Raw genomic sequence first — 9,361 nt, forward strand, 5'->3', positions numbered from 1 at the left:
ACCAAGGTGAGTTCACACAGCCAAGGCATGGGGTTTCCCGGGTGGGAATGGGATTGGATGACTTATTGTATATACTCAGATGATAGAACCTAACGACAGGATACGGCTAGACTAGTAACACTTATTGAACTGATCTTCGCACACCTGCCAAGGGTTGGCCGCGATATTATGACTGACTTCGCACACCTGCCTTAGGAAGGCCGCGAACTAAATTTACTAATCTTCGCATACCTGCCTGGGAGGCCGCGATACAAATAAACCTAGTCTAGAATACTTGGGAAGAACATCCCCTAATCTTCGCATACCTGCCTGGGAGGCCGCGATGGAAACCATTACGATACATGACACAACGAACGAACATAATGCTATTCATACTATTACTATTACTGAACTATACACTGTGAACTCGCTCAACTAGTTGTTGACTCTCTGCTGCATGCCTTGCAGGACCTTAGGTACTTATGGAGCTTGCACTAGGAGGAGCAGGTCGTTGTGGAGCATGGATCGTGGATGCCATGTTAAAACAATCAAACTTAACATTACTTTGGATTTTCATTATTACGCTTCCGCTATTGATATTATGTTTGGTTTAGAACATCAATTGTATTGAATTGGGTTTTACGAACTATCTTATTTATATTATGCTATGTTCAATATGATTGATGGCTTGATCCTGGTCATGTCACGCCTCCAAGCGGTGGTACTCCGCGTGTGGATTTTGGGGGTGTGACAGATTGGTATCAGAGCCATTGGTTATAGAGAACTTGGTTTTAATATGGGAAAAACGTTTTTATTAAAACCAGACTATAACCAGAACAGTGCTTACAACGATCCACAACGACGCTTCGCTCCACGTGCAAGACTCAACATTCTAGGTAATAAGGTTTATGTTTATTGCCTACTTGCTAGAAATGCATAGAACTTTGCTCGTAGTATGCTTAGATTACACTGTTCATTACTTGCTATTGCATGAGAACACCTATGTGCTTACACTCTTCTGTCATCGCACTATTCGCGAACCTTTCTCACTTATGTTGCCTTTGATGTGAAGATCAATGGCCGGACGAATTAACATGACACAAGCCCAGCTGACGGCTTTCGTTAATGAACAAATTGCTGCGGCACTTGCAGCTACTCAAGCAGGTAGTATACCCTGCAGTATAGACTCACACTAGGATCTTTAGATCCTACATTAACTCTCGCATTTAACTTTGTCCTATTCGTACACAATAGGTCAACACGCGCAGCAGCCTGTCTGCACTTTCAAGAACTTCATGGACTGTCGTCCAAGCACTTTCAGTGGCACCGAGGGGGCAGTGGGACTCCTCCATTGGTTTGAGAAGCTAGAGTCAGTGTTTGAAATGTGCGAATGCCCTTAGGCTCGCAGGGTCAAGTATGCCACTGGCACGTTGGAAGGGATTGCGCTCACCTGGTGGAACGCGCAAGTACAGATCCTAGGGTTGGCAGCTGCTAACGCCACACCTTGGGAGGATTTCAAGGAATTGATTAAACGTGAGTACTGCACACGAGACGACATTCACAAGTTGGAGAATGAGCTATACCACTTGAAGATGACGGGGTCAGAGATTGAGGCTTACACGAAACGGTCAAATGAACTGGCCATCTTATGTCCAACGATGGTGGACCCTCCAGTTAAGCGCATCGAGTTGTATCTTAAGGGGCTTGCGCCAGAGATTCAGAGCCACGTGACGTCGGCTAACCTCAACAACATCCAAGACATTCAACGTCTTGCTCATCGACTCACCGATCAGGCAGTGGAACAGAACAAGCTGCCAAAACGCATCAGTGCTACCACTACTGCTGTCACTATTTCTGCTACTCCCAGTGACAACAAGAGAAAATGGGAGGGGGATTCCAGCAAGGGATCGGTTTCTGTTCAATCACAAGCACAGCAGCGCAAGACAAATGACTACCAGAGTCCGAATCAGCAATCATCAGGCAGTCAGGGGCAGGGTGGATATCGGGGAATTCACCCATGGTGTAATAGGTGCAACAAACATCACAGTGGAAGGCGTCGCAGGGAACGTTGTCAAAGATGCCTCAAGATGGGTCATGAGGCTAAGGATTGTAGAAGTTCACGGCCAGCAAATCAGAACCAACAACTCCCACAGCCAGCTCCACAGAACCAGCAGCAGCAGCCACAACGAGGAAACCGGGGGTGTTTCCAGTGTGGGGCTGAAGGCCACTTCAAACGTGATTGCCCTCAATTGAACCAGAACCAGAATCGCAACAACAACAATAACCAGGGCAACGGGAACAACAACAACGGGGGAAACAACAACAACAATGGCAACGAAGCTCGGGGTCGTGCTTTTGTGCTAGGTCGGGGCGACGCAATGAATGATCCCAATGTGGTTATGGGTAAGTTTCTTCTCGACGATATTTATGTTACTGTCTTATTTGATTCGGGTGCTGATACAAGTTATATGTCCTTGAAAATGAGTAAATTGTTAAAACGTACACCAACACCCCTAAACACCAAACATGTCGTAGAGTTAGCAAATGGTAAAAGTGTAGAAGCCGCACATGTAATCAAGGGTTGTAGCATCGTTTTATCTGGTCAAACCTTCTCGATTGATCTTATACCCATAGTTTTGGGTAGTTTCGACGTCGTCATCGGTATGGATTGGTTATCCCAGCATCACGCGGAGATTTTATGCAAGGAAAAGATCATTCGTATTCCTCGTTCTAGTCGAGAACCTCTCGAAGTTCAAGGCGACAAGAGTGGTGCTGTGGTTGGCATCATCTCTTTCTTAAAGGCGCAGAAATGTTTACGAAAGGGGCACACTGCAATTCTGGCACTTGTCACTGACGCATCAACAAAGGAAAAGAAGCTGGAGGATATTCCAGTTGTACGTGACTTTCTTCAGGTGTTTCCTGAAGATTTACCCGGTTTACCGCCTCACCGCCAAGTCGAATTCCAGATTGAGTTAGCTCCTGGAGCCGCACCAATAGCCCACGCACCGTATCGTTTAGCTCCAACCGAACTGGAAGAGCTGTCGAAGCAGTTACAAGAGCTCTTGGAAAAGGGCTTTATTCGTCCAAGCTCATCACCTTGGGGAGCTCCAATACTTTTCGTGAAAAAGAAGGATGGCACTTTCAGGATGTGCATCGACTACCGTGAACTGAACAAGGTGACGGTGAAGAACCGTTATCCTCTTCCGCGTATAGATGACTTATTCGACCAGTTGCAGGGGTCGAGTTACTACTCCAAGATAGACTTGAGGTCAGGATATCATCAGCTGAGAGTCTGGGATGAGGACGTCTCCAAAACCGCATTCAGAACTCGCTACGGTCACTACGAGTTTCTTGTCATGCCATTTGGGTTAACGAATGCGCCTGCCGTATTTATGGATCTGATGAACAGGGTGTTGAAGCCGTACTTAGACAAGTTTGTAATTGTCTTCATCGACGACATTCTGATTTACTCCAAGAGTCAAGAGGAGCACGAACAACACCTACGATTGATTTTGGAACTTCTTCGAAAGGAGCAATTGTACGCCAAGTTTTCCAAATGCGACTTCTGGCTTCGTGAAGTCCACTTCTTAGGCCATGTGGTGAACAGGGATGGGATTCATGTCGATCCATCCAAGGTAGATTCGATCAGGAACTGGCCTGCACCGCGTACACCAACGGAAATACGCCAATTCTTGGGTTTGGCGGGCTACTACAGGCGATTCATCAAAGACTTCTCCAAGATCGCGCAACCACTCACGCTACTGACACAGAAGGGTGTCACCTACCGCTGGGGAGAGCCTCAGGAAACCGCTTTCCAGTACCTAAAGGATAGGCTTTGCAGCGCACCTATTCTCTCATTGCAAGAGGGCACGGACGACTTTGTGGTTTATTGTGACGCGTCGATACAGGGTCTTGGGTGTGTATTGATGCAACGAGATAAGGTTATTGCTTACGCTTCTCGTCAACTCAAGGTTCATGAACGAAACTAAACGACGCACGATTTAGAGCTGGGAGCTGTTGTTTTCGCGCTTAAGATATGGCGACACTACCTGTACGGTACCAGGTGCACGATTTACACCGATCACAGGAGTCTCGAGCATATCCTTAAGCAAAAGGATTTGAACATGCGACAACGAAGATGGGTCGAACTACTGAACGATTACGAATGCGCCATCAAGTACCATCCAGGCAAGGCCAATGTTGTGGCTGATGCCCTCAGTCGGAAAGATACTACACCTAGGCGTGTACGAGCTTTGCAACTCACCATTCAGTCCAGTCTTCCTGCACAGATACGAACTGCTCAGATCGAAGCATTGAAACCCGACAACGTCAAAGCTGAAGCCTTACGCGGCTCAAGGCAACGAATGGAACAAAAGGAAGACGGTGCCTACTATGTAACGGGGTGTATTTGGGTCCCACTCTATGGCGGCCTACGAGAGCTTGTGATGGATGAAGCACACAAGTCTCGCTACTCGGTACACCCAGGTTCGGATAAAATGTACCATGACATCAGAACTACATACTGGTGGCCTAGCATGAAAGCCCACATCGCTACTTACGTCGGCAAGTGTTTGACTTGTGCAAAAGTCAAAGTGGAGTATCAGAAACCAGCGGGCCTACTTCAGCAACCCAAGATACCGCAATGGAAATGGGAAGAAATTTCCATGGATTTCGTTACAGGCCTACCCAGATCCCAGCGTGGGAATGATACCATATGGGTGATCGTGGATCGACTCACCAAATCTGCACGCTTCCTGGCTATAAAGGAAACGGATAAGTTCTCCACTCTCGCAGACGTTTATCTTAAAGAAGTTGTTTTGAGGCACGGGGTGCCCACCTCTATCATTTCGGATCGGGATGCACGATTCACGTCAGAGCTATGGCAAGCGATGCATAAATCTTTCGGCTCACGGTTAGACATGAGCACAGCGTATCATCCTCAGACGGATGGGCGGTCTGAGCGAACGATCCAAACTCTTGAAGACATGCTTCGGGCATGTGTTATTGATTTCGGCAACGGCTGGGAAAAGCACCTCCCTATGGTGGAGTTCTCATACAATAACAGTTATCATACCAGCATACAAGCCGCTCCATTCGAGGCATTGTACGGGCGTAAATGCCGGTCACCTCTCTGTTGGGCAGAGGTGGGGGATAGTCAGATCACGGGTCTAGAGATTGTAGTGGACGCCACAGAAAAGATTGCGCAAATACGACAACGCATGGCGGCAGCACGCGACCGTCAGAAAGCCTACGCGGATAAGCGTAGGAAGCCACTGGAATTTCAGGTCGGGGACCGGGTTTTACTTAAAGTCTCACCCTGGAAGGGTGTGGTTCGCTTTGGCAAACGGGGCAAACTAAATCCGCGGTATGTCGGACCGTTCGAAATCGTTGAGAAAATAGGCAAAGTGGCCTACAAGTTAAACCTACCAGCTGAACTCGGTGCAGTTCACAATGTATTTCACGTGTCGAATCTGAAGAAGTGCCTGTCAGATGAGACCCTCATAGTTCCTTTTAAGGAACTCACTATCGACGAGCGGTTGCAGTTCGTCGAGGAGCCAGTTGAAATCACGGACCGGGATGTTAAGGTCCTCAAAAACAAGAGAATCCCTCTTGTTCGAGTTCGTTGGAACTCCCGTCGTGGCTCAGAGTACACCTGGGAACGCGAAGACCAGATGACAGAAAAGTATCCCCAGTTATTCGAAACCAACACAACCACTGCTGAGGCTGAAGCTACTACCACGGAATTTCGGGACGAAATTCCAGATCAACGGGGGGAGGATGTGACACCCCAAGAAAACCAGTGAACGATGCAACCTATCTAGCTTCCTCAGTGGGTACGTACTAAATTTCGGGACGAAATTTCTTTTAAGTTGGGGATAATGTGACAACCCGAGTTTTCAAGTTCGTTATTCGACTTAACCTTGTACTTACTTAATTTGCAAAGTGTGCCTTATATATCTATTTGAGATGCAATATACGTGTTATTCGTGATGTATATATTATGTGTGTGTATGTGTATTACATAATATATGATTGTATAATTATTAGAATGAAACCTTTGGCTGAAAACCCTTTACTCACGAAAACACACCTCACGAAAACACTTCATGTGTTCGTCCACCATGAAGCCCACGAAAACAACAGTGGGCTTCGGCCCAGTAATGATTGAATAAAAGAATTTGTTTTAACTTCGTGCACGAAATCGATAATTGGCAAACCCTAATCACCTCTCATTCTCTCTCGCTTTCCTTTGTAATCTAACGGCAGCCGTGAGCACTCGAGTCTGATACGTTGATCGATTTACCGTCTCACCTGTTTGGGTTAGTAATCGTTTAGTTATGATTATTGTGTGAAATCATTTGATTATTTGTTAGCTTTATGTATTAACTGTTATCACGTAACGATAGTGAGCATGTGAATTGAATTGTTTGTGTGTTAGGGATCCTAGTAATCTGATGATATGATCGGATTGATTTGTATGTTCAGGGGCCTTATAATCTTGTTTATATCGATGATCTTGGTATGATGGTAGATATTAGATAATTGTCAGATTAAGATTCTTGTACACATATGTTGTTACTGAATGATCATAACAACTTGCAGATGATTGATGATTGAATGATTTCGTAATACTGATTATTGTTTAAGGTGACTGTTGTTGATGTTATGGTGACCGACGAAAACACTACCCCCCAACGAAAACACTTTGGGTTTTCGTCACCCAGGTGTTTTCGTCAATCAGTGATTTCGGCCCAAATGGTTTTCGGCCCATATAGTAAATTCGGCCCATGTGTGTGTTTTCGGCCATAGTGATTTCGCCAACATGTGTTTTCGCCGAATGCATGTTTTCGTTGAGTGTTGTGGCACGTTAAAACTGTTAAACTTATTAACCCTGTTAGTTCAGCAAACTCAGTTAATTATCAGTCCGGGTAGATGTTATCTCTGTTAAGTTGTTAACTGGGTTAACTGACTTACTCTGTTTATTTATTTAGTATTCCAATTTAGTGGATTAATTCTGTTATTCCATGAACTCTGTTAACGTTATGTAACTCTATTGGTTATTAACTCTGTTAGTTAATTAACCTTGTTAGTTCTGTAAACCCAATCGGTTTGTTAGTTCTGATTTGGATGCTAATTCTGTTAAGTGAATTACTGGATGGTCATATTAGAATAAACTACAAAAAAAAGACCTTTATGTATAACATGGATTGTTTGAACATGATTAACTAATGTGTGTTATATGATATCAACTGTCAAAAACACTCTCTGATATTGATTGCATGCGAAATGTTACGAACGTGAACTGATTATACATACGTGCGTACTATAGGACTTGATTGATTTCTGGTGAGCGCATAACTTAGCATACCGAGCAAACCAAGGTGAGTTCACACAGCCAAGGCATGGGGTTTCCCGGGTGGGAATGGGATTGGATGACTTATTGTATATACTCAGATGATAGAACCTAACGACAAGATACGGCTAGACTAGTAACACTTATTGAACTGATCTTCGCACACCTGCCAAGGGTTGGCCGCGATATTATGACTGACTTCGCACACCTGCCTTAGGAAGGCCGCGAACTAAATTTACTAATCTTCGCATACCTGCCTGGGAGGCCGCGATACAAATAAACCTAGTCTAGAATACTTGGGAAGAACATCCCCTAATCTTCGCATACCTGCCTGGGAGGCCGCGATGGAAACCATTACGATACATGACACAACGAACGAACATAATGCTATTCATACTATTACTATTACTGAACTATACACTGTGAACTCGCTCAACTAGTTGTTGACTCTCTGCTGCATGCCTTGCAGGACCTTAGGTACTTATGGAGCTTGCACTAGGAGGAGCAGGTCGTTGTGGAGCATGGATCGTGGATGCCATGTTAAAACAATCAAACTTAACATTACTTTGGATTTTCATTATTACGCTTCCGCTATTGATATTATGTTTGGTTTAGAACATCAATTGTATTGAATTGGGTTTTACGAACTATCTTATTTATATTATGTGACAACTCGAATTTCCACGATTTCTATCTTCGCATTTATTACACGTTAATTGTTTGGATTGTTTGTTGTCACGACTTGTTTGTTTCACAACTGTACACGTGATAATATGTCGAATCGTGCTGTGGTTGATACTTTATATGTTGGTGTGCATTATATAAGTGCGTATGTGATTTATATATACATGTTTGGTGGGATGTGTATAACTAATAAAACTAGAATACTTGGCTAAGCATCCCTCACGAAAACACTCCCACTTGAAAACACCCCCACTCTCATGAAAACACTTTCTGATGAAAACACATATGTGTTTTCGTCCATCTTGGGTCCAGCGAAAACAGAATGGGCCTTGGCCCAGTAACGTCCGATTATAATAATTCGAGCACAGCCTTTACACGATAGTTTTAATCGGAAAACCCTAACCACCTATCACTATCTCTCATGTTTCCTTGAACCCGACGGCTGCCTTCACTTTGTTCGAAGTCAGATTTTCCCCTGGATTGATCATTCCTTGTTCGGTTAGTATTTTCCACTGTTAAATAAACGATAGTTCTTTATGGATGTTTATGATGCTTCGAGATTTATATGCATGATAATATCGGTTATATTATTGCATGTGAGATGACATATTATGTGATTGCATGTGAAAACCCTAGACATAATGATTGTTGATATTTTTTGTCTCTGAAGATGCACATGATTTTGTAAATGAACATGACCTCACTGGTGATACAAACGGTTTGCATGTGACTTATGATTTCAGCCTAACCTTAGTCAAACCCACCATTAATCAAATTGGTCCAATAATCTCTTGTGTTGTCTATTGATGTCGGCCATTGATGTGAATATTGATAAAAATAATGATGATGAGCATATGATTGTGAACCATTGGTTCAATTGTTGGCTAGAAGTAGGATGGTCCAATAGAAAGTAAGGGCATATTACACACACTCAAATGCATCAAAAGTCTTGTAATGTGCATGTGATGGCATAATGAACTGTCAGCTAGTTTGCATGTAATCACCATATTTTATTCGGCTAGATTATTCTTGGTCATTGGGTGTGATGAGTGTGCCACTAATTGTTATTGAATAATATCATATATGTGTACATGTTAATAGTATGATCATTGGGTGATGAAACGGCTATGATCATTGGGTGGTGAAACGGTGGATATAAATGATAATAATTATTTGTTTTGATCGAGTGTTTGTAAAGAATTCATAGAGTCCGAGTTTTATACTTTGTATCTTGTCCGAATTATTTGATGATTACACTTAATGTCCGAGGTTATATATGTTGATGAAGGTCTGACCTTTAACTCAATGTGATGTCCGAGTTTCTTGGCCACTCCCATAGTCCGA

Source organism: Helianthus annuus, chromosome 3 (genome assembly GCF_002127325.2).
Source record: "Helianthus annuus cultivar XRQ/B chromosome 3, HanXRQr2.0-SUNRISE, whole genome shotgun sequence".
Lineage (NCBI taxonomy): Eukaryota > Viridiplantae > Streptophyta > Magnoliopsida > Asterales > Asteraceae > Helianthus > Helianthus annuus.